Raw genomic sequence first — 12,242 nt, 5'->3', positions numbered from 1 at the left:
TGGACCGTCTGCCTCTGCCATTGACCGAGGAGCACCAGAGGAAGAGCGTTAACGCAGAAAACATAGCACGTCATGCCTCTGCTCTAAACCTCCCCGTGGCTCCCAGCTTACTCAGAATGAAAACAAAGGCTTTCGGCAGCTCTTTCTGCCCACGGGTCCTGTCCCTGTGCTTTAATGAAACCACATTTTTGCACCAAAAAAAAAAAACAGAAAACAAAACAAAGAAAGAAAACAAAGGCTGTCCAGTGGCTTACACGGCCTTCCACGGCAGGCCCCTGGGACCTATCAACCACTGTCTGTCATCTCACCTTCTCTGTGTCACCACCCAGCTCTAGCTCCTGGCTCTAGCACCACGGGCCTTCCTGCTGATCCTCAGACAAACCAAGCATCCCCAAACCTCAGGGCCTTTGCATGTGCTGTTCTCTGTGCTACGAATACTTTTCTCCAGAGCTCTCCTGGGCTCCCTCCTCATCTCCTTCAGACTCTGACTCAGACCTTACCTTCCCCGTGAGTCATCCCTGAGCACTCTCTTAAAGAAGGCCACCCCTCCCCCACCAACACACTTCGGTTTCTCCTTTGTACATGCCACCAGCTACTGGAGCTTACTGATTTGTGCCGTCTGGCTCCCCTTCGGGAGGGCAGCCCCTCGAGGGCAGGGATTCCTGTCTGTCTTGCTCGCAGTCATTTCTCCAGAGCCTAGAGGAGTCCATGGCCCACACTGGCTTTCCACAAATATCCGAGAAATGAATGAGCCGTCTTATGGCAGGACACGAGGCCCAGAGGGCAGAGTGTCCCAGCTGTGACCCGCAGCAGTAGGTCTCCCCGGGCCTCCCTCCCCAGCTCCCAGACCCTTCTTGCTGGTGGTGCTTGTTATTTCGTTGGTCCCATCCAGACGGAAGACAGAGTGTTCTCACGGCATCTTCTTGCTGAGAAGGCAAATATTCAAAAATACTTTGACAATGACGTTCTCCAGTTCCCCGAGGCTGTGTGAGATGCCAAAAATGATGTGACTAATTAGCGGCACTGACTCCCCGAACATCCTGGCATCTGTGTCTCCCAGGGACAGGGCACGGCCACCAAGCCTCTGGGGCGCAGCGGAGGAGGTCCAGGCGGGACCCTCCAGGGAGAGTCCAGTGGGGCCCCGAGCCTAGGCCAGGACTGGCTCACCTCTGACTGCCTGAGAGCCCCCGAGCCCGTCCCTGACACTTGCTGGCCTCAGTTTCCCCATTTGTAAAATGAAGGGAACTTCGGCTCAGGGTCGGGTCCAAATGTTATCTACCACAGGAAGCCGATGCCCAGTTCCTAGAGAACGGGGGCGGCGGGGGGGCACGGTGTGTGCGGACAGGCTGTGGTTCCGTGCGGGTCTCTCAGGACAACCTCGCAGCCACCGGAGCCCCTTTCGTCCAGACCCAGCTCAGGCCTCCTGCGCTTCTTTTGAAAGATTTTACTTTTCACTTATCTGGAGACAGAGAGAGCACGAGAGGGGGGAGGGGCAGAGGGACAAACAGACTCCCTGCGGATCAGGGAGCCTGACAGCATTGAGGGGCTCCATCCCAGAACCTGGGACCATGACCCAAGCCAAAGGCAGACGCCCAACCGACTGAGCCAGACACGTGCCCCTACCCTGCACTCTTCACCCAGGGCCGCACACCTAGGGAGCCCGTGCTGCATGAGGGGCCAGGGACACAGGGACAGGCCAGCTCTCTGCAAGCTCTGTGCTTCCCCCTCCCGGTCGTCAGCACCCCCACGTGCCCGCATGCATTAATACCCACTAAAGAGAGGCCAGTGGGTCTGCTCCTCACAGCCTCTTGGAACCTTTAGAGCAATCCCAGGAGGACTCCACTGCCAGGATTCTTGCTCGCATTTCACAGATGTGGAAATGGAAGTCCCAGGAGGAAAAGTGACTTGTTCAGGACCCCACAGGCAGTTGAATGGCAGCACCAGAACTTGAACCTGGGCCTTCCAATAGCTCATTCAGGACTCTCATGGGGATACCTCCCAGGAGGGCCAGGATGGGCCCTTGAAAGCTGGACCTAACCCCAAACAGCAGTATCATTAAGCCCCTCCCCTGCTCAAGAACCCCCCAAGGCCCCCTACTGTTGGACTGCATCAAATCAACCTCTCCTAGTATCGCCCTAAAACCCCACATGTGTCACCCTCCAACTCAGCTGCACAGACTCGTCTTCAAGAACCTCCAGCATTCCAAACCCATCCCACCTCGGTGCTACCCAGTCAAAGACACCTCCGGTTTCCCAAATCTAGATCCCTGGAAGGACATTCCCAGTAAGAGGAACAGCCTGTGCAAAAACCTCCTGAGAGTGAAAGAATGAGATGTTCCTGGGAAAAGGTCCACCATGGCCCACTCCTGGGCTCTGTGTGGGGGTGTGGGAGCAGCCAGAGCCCAGGAATTGTGAAGGAGCTGGAATCCCAGGTGACGGTGTCAGGCCGGGCTTCAGCCTCATGGACGGGGGTGAGCAAACCACTGCCAACCCAGCCCACCACCTGTTTTTGTACAACTGTGAGCTGAGAACAGTTCTACATATTTTTTCATATTTTTAAAGATTTTGTATATTTGAGAGAGAGCATGCACACAAGCAGGGGGAGGGAGAGGAGCAGAGGGAGGAGCAGGCTTCCCGCTGAGCAGGGAGCCCCTAAATGGGGCTCGATCCCAGGACCCTGGGATCATGACCTGAGCCAAAGGCAGACACTGCACCGACTGAGCCACCCAGGTGCCCCTTTCAACCATTTTTATTTTTATTTTTATTTTTTTAGATTTTACTTATTTATTTGACAGAGATCACAAGTAGGCAGAGAGGCAGGCAGAGAGAGAGGAGGAAGCAGGCTCCCTGCTGAGCAGAGAGCCCGACAAGGGCTTGATCGCAGGATCCTGGGATCAGGACCTGAGCCGAAGGCAGAGGCTTTAACCCACTAAGCCACCCAGGTGCCCCTCAACCATTTTTAAATGGTTGAAAAAAATCAATAAAAGAAGACTATTTTGTGACACAAGAAAATTCCACGAAAATCAAGTTTCAGTATCTACACATAACCTGTTATGACATGTGTTTACATGTTACATGTGACCGTCTTTGCATTAAAACAGCAGCGTTGAGTAACCTGTCTATGTGGCTCACAAACCCCGACATATCCATTCTGAGATGCTTTTCAAAAACTTTGCCCACCCTCCTCTGAGAAGTGGCCACCAACCCAGCCAGTGGTTCCCAAAGGAGATTCCAGGGAACACTCAGCCTGTGAGATGCTCTAAGAGGAAAGAGTTCGCAGTTGAGTAAGCCTGGGCTGCTTGGCCTGCTGCATCCCACTCCCTCCCGAGGGGGGCCAGTGAACGATAGCCTAGTAAAGAACCTGAGAAGTCCTGTAGGAAAGAACTTTATTTCACTCCCGTGAGTCATTAAGCATGTCCACTCCTTCCTGGCATACAAGGCTCGCACATCTCCTTGGAGTTAGACATGGCTGGGAGACTCCCTTTGCCACTGAAATGTGAATGGAAGTCACATGTATTATCTCTGGGAAGAAGCTCTAAGAGCCAGTGGGTGACTTAACCCTTCCTCTTTCCCTTCCCCCCTGCACAACGATGGAGGGAAGCTCCATCAGCCTGCACCTTGAACTGAGAGGAGCAGACACCCAGCCGTAATGGACACGAAGCAAGAGCAACAAAATGACCCTTGTTGTGTCACCATTAAAAAATGGATGGAGGGCGCCGGGGTGGCTCAGTGGGTTAAGCCACTGCCTTCGGCTCAGGTCATGGTCTCAGGGTCTTGGGATCGAGTCCCGCATCGGGCTCTCTGCTCAGCAGGAAGCCTGCTTCCCTTCCTCTTTCTCTGCCTGCCTCTCCGTCTACTTGTGATTTTTCTGTCAAATAAATAAATAAAATCTTTAAAAAAAAATGGTTGGAGTATCTGTACCCCTAAAGCAAATAATACATTATATCTTAATACAAAAAAAAAAAAAAAGGTGGCGGTGGGCCACCTGGGTGGCTCAGTCGGTTGAGCGAACGACTCGGTTTTGGCTTAGGTAGAGATCAGACAGCTGTGGGATCGAGCCCAAGTCAGGGTCCACACTCAGTGTGGGGTCTACTTCAGATTCTCTCTCTCGCTCTGCCTCTGCCCCTCACCCGCTCCTACACACATGCTCCCTCTCAAAATAAATAAATAAAATCTTTTTTAAAAATGTGTGGGAGTTGGGCGCCTGGGTGGCTCAGTGGGTTAAGCCTCTGCCTTTGGCTCAGGTCATGGTCTCAGGGTCCTGGGATCGAGTCCCGCATCGGGCTCTCTGCTCAGCGGGAGCCTGCTTCCTCCTCTATGCCTGCCTCTGCCTCTCTGCCTACTTGTGATCTCTCTCTCTCTGTTTCAAATAAATAAAAATTTTTTTAAAAAATAAATAAATAAATAAAATGTGTGGGAGGTGAACCTGGGGGCTCAGTTAAGCTTCTGACTCTTGATCTCAGTTCAGGTCTCAGTCTCAGGGTTGTGAGTTAAAGCCGTGCACCAGGCTCCAGACTGAGCACGGAGCCTGCTTAAAAAAAAGGATTGGCGGGAGGCCACCTGGCTGGCTCAGTTGGTAGAGCACACCACCCTTGATCTTGGGGTTGTGAGATCACCATGCTGGGCGTCGAGATGGATTAAAAATAAAAATCTAGGGACGCCTGGGTGGCTCAGCGTTTTAAGCAACTGCCTTCGGCTCAGGTCTTGATCCTGGAGTCCCGGGATCACGTCCCACATTGGGCTCCCTGCTTGGTGGGGAGCCTGCTTCTCCCTCTGCCCCTTCCTCTTCTCATGTTCTCTCTCTCTCTCTCACACACACACTTTCTCTCAAATAAATAAAATAAAGTCTTTTTTACAAAATAAATAAATAAAAATAAAAATCTAGGGGCACCTGGGTGGCTCAGCTGGCTAAACATCTCCTTTTAGCTCAGGTCATGGTCCCAGAGTCCTGGGATGGAGCCCTGCATCGGGCTCCCTGCTCAGCGGGAGTCTGTTTCTCCCTCTCCCGCTCCCCCTGCTTGTGTTCCCTCTCTTGCTGTGTCTCTCTCTGTCAAATAAATAAAGAAAAACTTTTTAAAAAGAATTAAAAAGATGTTAAACATAGAGTTACCATGAGACCCAGAAATCCTCCTTCTAGGAATATACTCAAGAGACATGAAAACAGGGGCGCCTGGGTGACTCAGCTGGTGAAGCCTCTGCCTTCAGCTCAGGTCATAATCTCAGGGTCCTGGGATCGAGCCCCACTTTGGATTCCCTGCTCAGCGGGGAGCCTGCTTCTCCCTCTGCCTGCTGCTCCCCTGCTTGTGATCTCTCTGTCAAGTAAATAAATAAAATATTTTAAAAAGAGAGAGAGAGAAATGATAATATATGTTCACATAAAAACCTGTACCCCAGTAGTCATAACAGCATTATTCATAATGGCTAAGAAGTAGAAAGAACTTAGCGTCCCTCACCGGACGAAGGGATGAACAAAACGTGGTCTATCCGTATGACAGCGCATCGTTCGACCACTGGAAGAGAGAGGAAGCACTGACTCAGGCCACCACGCGGATGAGCCTTGAAGACAGTCAACTTGGTGAAAGAAATTAGGCACAAAAACCCACATATAATGAACTCCATTTATAGGAAATGTCCAGAATAGACAAATCTATAGACGCAGGAGGACTAGTGGTTGCCGGAGCTGGGGGAGTAGGGAAACTGGTAGAGACTGATTTCTAATGAGCCCAGGGTTTGTTTCTGATGACAGAATGTTCTAGAATAATGATGGTAGCACAAGCCCTGGATCGTACAGTTTCAGCAGGTGAATTTTATGGTAGGTAAAGCATATCTCAATAAAACTGTTAAATTAAAAAAATCTGTAGGTGATAATTAAAAACAAAGATTCTGAGCCTGTTTGTTACAATCTCCTATCCCAGCCAGTGCTGTGTGATACCAGTCAGAAAGAGGAAGTGCTGGCCGGGACCCCGCAGCTCATCACTGGCCTCAGTCTCCCCTTGGTGGGTCTCTGGTGCTCTGAGAGAGCTCCTGAGCAAGTGTGCGGGCAGCCCCCTCTGCGCCTCACACCCCAGAGGACAGCTGTGGCCCCTGGCAGCTGCTTGCAGCCACCACAGAAACTGCCGAATTCCCAGGGGGCCAAGCAACCAGAGCCACCCCACTCCCACTGCAGCCGCAGCACACCCGGGACAGGGGGCTCCTCACCTCCTCGGCGGCCCGCAGAACACAGGCTCCTTCTGCCATTCACGCACTCATTCATTCATCAAGGGGCCGCTCTGCGCAGTCCTGCATCAGCCCGACAACCCCGCGTGCACCTGCCAGCAGGCTCCCCAGTCCAGCCCCCAAGTTATGGGACCATGGTTCACCTCTACTCGCAACTTCCATCGACTCCCAGCCACTTCCTCAGCCTGGTGCGGGAGACCCTGCACGGTCTGGTCCCTGGCAGCTTCTCCCACCACCGGTGTGCCTGGGGCTCCTGAAAGAGGAATCTGATCTCAATTGCTCCTGAGACTGGAGACAGCTGTGGTAGTCTGGGCCCAGAGGCCCCAAGTGGTCAGCCTGGGACCACACAGCTCACAGGACCTCGCAGGTGCCCGGGCAGCTGTTTCTCATCTGTTCCCAGCGGCCCTTCCGCGGAAAGCCTCTGCTGCCTGGGGTTGAAAATATAAACTCATTAGAGCACTTCTTTCTGGGAATAAGTATGGGTCTCCTGATTGCCTAACATACTCCTCTTGGTCAGATGAAGTTTCTACATCTCCTTCTCCCTTTACACCTTGCCCACCAGGAAACTCACAGCTACTTTTGATGCACAATTACCGATCCTTAGTGCCTGGGAATTGGGTAAACGCAGGTCTCTCTCACAGCCTGATTCTGCAACATTATCTATTCTCATTGTTATGAGTTGAGCGTTTCTGACTTTCTGTAGGTTGCTGGTAATTGCTGAGTGGTATAAATCACAGGTCACGGGTAAGGAAAACCCAGCACATATTTGGGCCCTGTGTACAAATTCTGGGACTGTATGGCTGAGCAGGAAGGGGGTTGCTGGAGAGTCCCCGCCTCTCCTGCCGTTGTCCTGCTGAGTCCAGTAGCCCCAGCGCCAACAATGCCGTCTGTCTCAGGCAGACCCATCTCCCTGGCCAGAGGCCGAGGCACCTTCGCTGGGGCTGGGCCGCCTTCGCTGGGGCTGTGCCGCCTTCGCTGGGGCTGTGCCCTGCCTAAAGGTCCTTCCCTCTCCTTCTTCTGTCTTGGCTGAGGCTTTATACTCAGCTGGAGGCCACTCTCCACCACAGAACCACGCTGATGGCCACGGCCCAAGTCATTGGGTTGGGCCTTCCCTCACAGTGTAAGCACGGTGGACAGGCCATGCGGTGGGTGTTCTCTGAGCCCCACAACGATGCCAAAGTGGGGTCTTTGTCTTCACAACTGGGACCAGAGCATGTGGGGATATCAGCCTGGGCCTGGGCAGCCAGCTCGTGCCTGGGGCCTGGGTGCCCCGGGCTGCACCCAAGGGCAAGGGAACCCCCATCCCTAGAAAATGGGGCTAAGACCCTCTGAACCTGGGGAGGGGGTTGGCTGGAGGTATGGCAGGGCCCTCCTGTCCCCCAACAGCCCTGCCCTTCCACATGCACAGCACGTGCCGGCTGTGCTTTAACTTGTTGACAAGCACACTGGGAGGAACTGGGGTCACCCAGAGCATCAGGTGAGAAAGTCAAGGCCAGGAACTGAGGGGCCTGTTGACCCTGTAGCTGGCTTCCTTTCCTCAGTTCTGGGACTGTGGCTTCTGAGGTCCCACCCCTCACTGTGGCCTGGCCATCGGCTTCGAGTCTAGCCCAGTGGGGCCAGGCATGCAGGAGAGCATGTACTACCCGCAGACCTTCTTCAGGGCCCGAGGCACAGCGCAGACAGTGACTGGAACCATATTTTGGGGATCCTAGGGCTGGAGTCTAAACCTCTGTTCATCTTCTTTTACAGATGGGGAAACTGAGGCTGCTCTTGTGGTAGGGGATGACGGTGTCCCCCAGCCTGTGATGAGCTGGGCTCTTGGGAAGGAGCTGTGTGGCCTGGCAAGGCCTTGCCGACTCGCCAGGCGGGGAGTGGAGGGAGCTGGGCTTCTGTCACCATGACATTATCTCCTGGTCCTGCCCGGGGCCTGTGGGTTGTGGCAGGTGCTGGAAGCAGGGCCAAGCCAAGAGAGAGAGATGATCCCTGTCCCTCCCTGGCTCCCCACTGCCTGGCCCCAAGCTGGGAGAGGCTGCCCCCCCTGCCCTCCTATCAGCTCCTCTGCCCTGAGGAGCCCTGCTAATGCTCAGCTGTTGCCAACTAGAACTTCCTAATTTTTGAACAAGGGGCCCTGCCGATTCGTGTTATGCTGGGCCCCACAAATCCCGTAGCTGGTCCTGTCCTGGAGGTGACGCAGAGCCAAGGGACGGTGTGCTGCTTCACTGTTTCTTTTGATTGTGTTAAAAGTACACATAAAATTTCTTCACTGTTTCTTTTGATTGTGTTAAAAATACACATAAAATAGGGGCGCCTGGGTGGTTCAGTGGGTTAAGCCTCTGCCTTCGGCTCAGGTCATGATCCAAGGGTCCTGGGATTGAGCCCCACATCGGGCTCTCTGCTTATCAGGGAGCCTGCTTCCCCCTCTCTCTCTGCCTGCCTCTGGGCCTACTTGTGATCTTTGTCTGTCAAATAAATAAATAAAATCTTAAAAAAATAAAACACATAAAATTTACCATTTTAAAAAGGTGCAGTTCAGTGACATTAAGACATACACATTGTTGAGTGACAATTGCCACTGTCCTTCCCCGGACTCTTTTTATCCTGTGAAACTGATGCTCTGTTCTCTTCACTAGCTTCCCAGCCCCCGTGCAGCCCCCGTGCAGCCCCCCGGGACCCACCGCTCTGTCTCAAAGCATCTGACTACAGCAAGGACCTCCCATAAAAGGGATCATACCTAGTTTGTCCTTTCGTGACTGCTTGTTTCACTTGGCATAATGTCCATAAGGGCCATCCGCGGTACCATCTGCCAGGATTTCCTCTTTTGAGACTGGATATATGCCACTGTAGGGATGGTGATCCATTCCTCTGTCCGTGGAGATGTGAGTCCTGCCCACCTTTTGGCTGTTGTGTACAGTGCTGCTATGAACATGAGTGTGCAGATACCTCTTCGTGTCCCTGCTTTCCATTCTTTGGAGCGTCTATCTAGAAGTGGAATTTCTGGATCATATGTCATTTCTTTTTTTTATTAAAGATTTTATTTATTTATTTGACAGACAGAGATCACAAGTAGGCAGAGAGGCAGGCAGTGAGAGAAAGAGGAGGAAGCAGGCTCCCTGCTGAGCAGAGAGCCCGACGTGGGGCTCGATCCCAGGACCCTGGGATCACGACCTGAGCCGAAAGCAGAGGCTTTAACCCACTGAGCCACCCAGGTGCCCCTCATATGGCATTTCTAACCAACAAAGGGTTTGCAGCCGACAGTGCTGGGGTTGGACGGGGCAGTCAAGACCCTCACCGGCTGGGTGGCAAATGGACGGTGCAAGCCTGACCGCCCCAGAGCTGGAGCACGGAGTGGGGACACAAGTCCGGCGGCGAGTCCGGGCCTGCCGCATGCTGGCTCAGGACTGGGGAGCCACCCCTCAGTACCGCATGTGTTCAGATGTGCAGGGGGATGGCTCCGCCAGAACTTGCTACTTTGGCGGATTAGATGAGTTCGTGTGCCCAGCCCTGGGGCTAAGCGTCCGCACGGTGCCATCGTCACCACTATTAGCTCTGGAGAGCGACCTTTGCGGAAGAGGAGCTGTGGCCCTTGTCCAGCTGGGACACCGGGAAAGAAGCAAGAAGTGGCTCAGGAGCAGGTCCTCCATCAGGAGGGGGTTGGGCTCTCCCCTCTCCTAACGCCAAGGCCCCCTCCTCCTCCACGTTCACCTAGCAAAGTGTCTGTGCAGGGAGCTCGCTGTCAGGTCCACATGGACACCCAGTTTTCAAAACTGGGGATACCTGCAAACATCCCCCTAACCCCTCCTCCTCCAGGGTCTAACCAGCAAAGCTGCTGGGGAACGGCTGACGCCCAAGCCGGCGGCGGAGCTGCCCAAGCCAGCGGCAGAACAGTGGGTACAACAGCAGAGGTTCCTCTTGCAGAACCAGAAAGCCAAACTGGGAGTTTAGGGCTAACTGGCCTGGGGGCTGCTGGGGTCACACAGGCTGCACTGGCTTTTCAAAGCCAGGCGCCCCAGTTTTATTTGCTTCACTCTGCTTTCTGCATGTGAAAGACCTCACAGTGTCCACTCCACTCAAGGGGGCATGGGGCAGGAGGAGACAGCGGCAGAGACGGCGGGGGGAGTGACCGCAGCTCCAGGATGGGCCCTAGACACTCCTTGTCTTTGGAGACATACCTGCGCCAAAATCGGCTTTCCAAGAGAACAGCAGATGAGGCTTGGCCGATCCGCGTGAAGCATTTCTGAGCATGGTGGTGTGATCAGGAGAGACAGGGGTGTACCGTGCTCTCCCTGGAGGGTCTGTTCCTTCCAGGCTTGCTGCGGGGCACTTTCCCAGCACTCAGGGATAAAGCCAGCAGAGCCCCCTTCACAGCCTCGCCTGACACTGCCCTCCGTGCCCTCCATTCATTCTTCTCCCATTCATTCATTCATTCATTCACTCACTGAAATCTACCAGCATCAGGCACAGAGCTACATCACAGAACAGGACAGATGGCCAAAGAGACCTTCTCCAGACACACTCGGGCCACACGGCCCCCCGGGTCCCCCTGAGCGCTCCTGACCCTCCCCCCTGCTACCTCAGCTCCTGCAATGCTCCGGCCTGCTTCCGGCTTTTGTTAAACTCCTGCCATGCTCCCCCTCAAACTTCCTTTGGCAAAGCTGTGGTGGTGGGGTCCCCTTTGCCCACATCTGTATTTTCCTGCCCCTCCCCTCCACAGATGTTAGCGCAGTCTGAATAGAGGGCCGGCCACCGATTTGTCAAGTAGGTCATGCAATCAATTTTTGGAACAACCAGCATTTTCTTCCTTTTATGCAAAATTATCCCCCAGTGCGATGCGCCCATTTAAAGTATCTGGCTCTGTACGTTTTGACCAACGTGCGCACCGATCATAATATACAACGTTTGTGCATTTTGACCAACGTGCTCACAGATCATAATACACAACGTTTCCATTTCTCCAGAATGTTCCTCCGCGGCTCCTCCCTGCCGGTCTCCAGCCCCAGGCAACCCCCGATTCACTTTCTGTCGTCCCCAGAGACATACCCGACATACCCGTGCCAAATCCTGGCTCTCCAAGAGAACAGCAGATGAGACTGGCTGAACCACCCCCAGGAAGAGGCAATGGGGCCCATGGCTTGGGCCCCTCCCAGGGCTGATGAAGCTCCCAGGCATGCAAGACAGGAAGGAGTCAAGTCACTAGGAAAGCACCAGGTCCCTCCAAAGTGGGGCTCACTGTGCCTATGATCTGGTTGAGGAATCAGGCTTGGAGGCCAGGCCCTGGCGTGGGAGGGCCTGAAGCCAGGGGGTAGGCCGCTCAGACCCAAATTTGGCCACACGCCCCTTCCGGTTCCATTGCTACAGACTCCCCTCCCTGGCCGGGTGTAGCTACCCCTCCTCCAGGAGGGGCCCCAACTGCTGTCTCTGCCCTTCCTGGCCGGCTGTCTCCTACCTCCTCCCCGGGACAGGTGTCCTGCCGTTGTCAGCCCCACATTATAGATGAGGAAACAGGCCCAGGGAGGTTGCACAAGCTGCGGGGTCTCTCCAGTCTGCGCGGGGAGGAAATGATCAAACAAGCGTCAGCCTCCAGCCTCTGGGCTCCGCCGTACAGAGCGTCTCAGCCTATGCCCGCTGCAGCAGCCCCCAGAGATCCTTTCCAACCCCACCCCTCCGCGCCACGCCTGCCGCTCACCTCCGACCACTGGACCCTCCTCAAACCTTGGGGCCCCGACGCTGCCGCTGGACCTGGGACTCCAGCCTGCGACTGGTGTTCCGAGCTGGACCCACGCTCCCAGGGCAGGTTCCCCCTAAGAGGGGCCATGAGAAAGCCTGGCAGGGTGCGCAGACAGACATGTGCCCTCCACACAGTCCCACTGGGGACGGGGTGCACCGATGGGGCTGCCTGGGCACTGGGGTCCAGAAAGGAGTAAGACCACTCTCTCTGGGGGTCTTGCTGGTGGAAAGAGCACCCAGACGGATGCCTCGGTACGGGGCAGGCGGCAGCCCACGGACCTGGAGTGGGAGACCCGGTGTGTG

Source organism: Mustela erminea, chromosome 5 (assembly GCF_009829155.1).
Source record: "Mustela erminea isolate mMusErm1 chromosome 5, mMusErm1.Pri, whole genome shotgun sequence".
Lineage (NCBI taxonomy): Eukaryota > Metazoa > Chordata > Mammalia > Carnivora > Mustelidae > Mustela > Mustela erminea.
The sequence above is the reverse complement of the archived record's forward strand: the minus strand, read 5'-3'. Positions refer to the sequence as shown.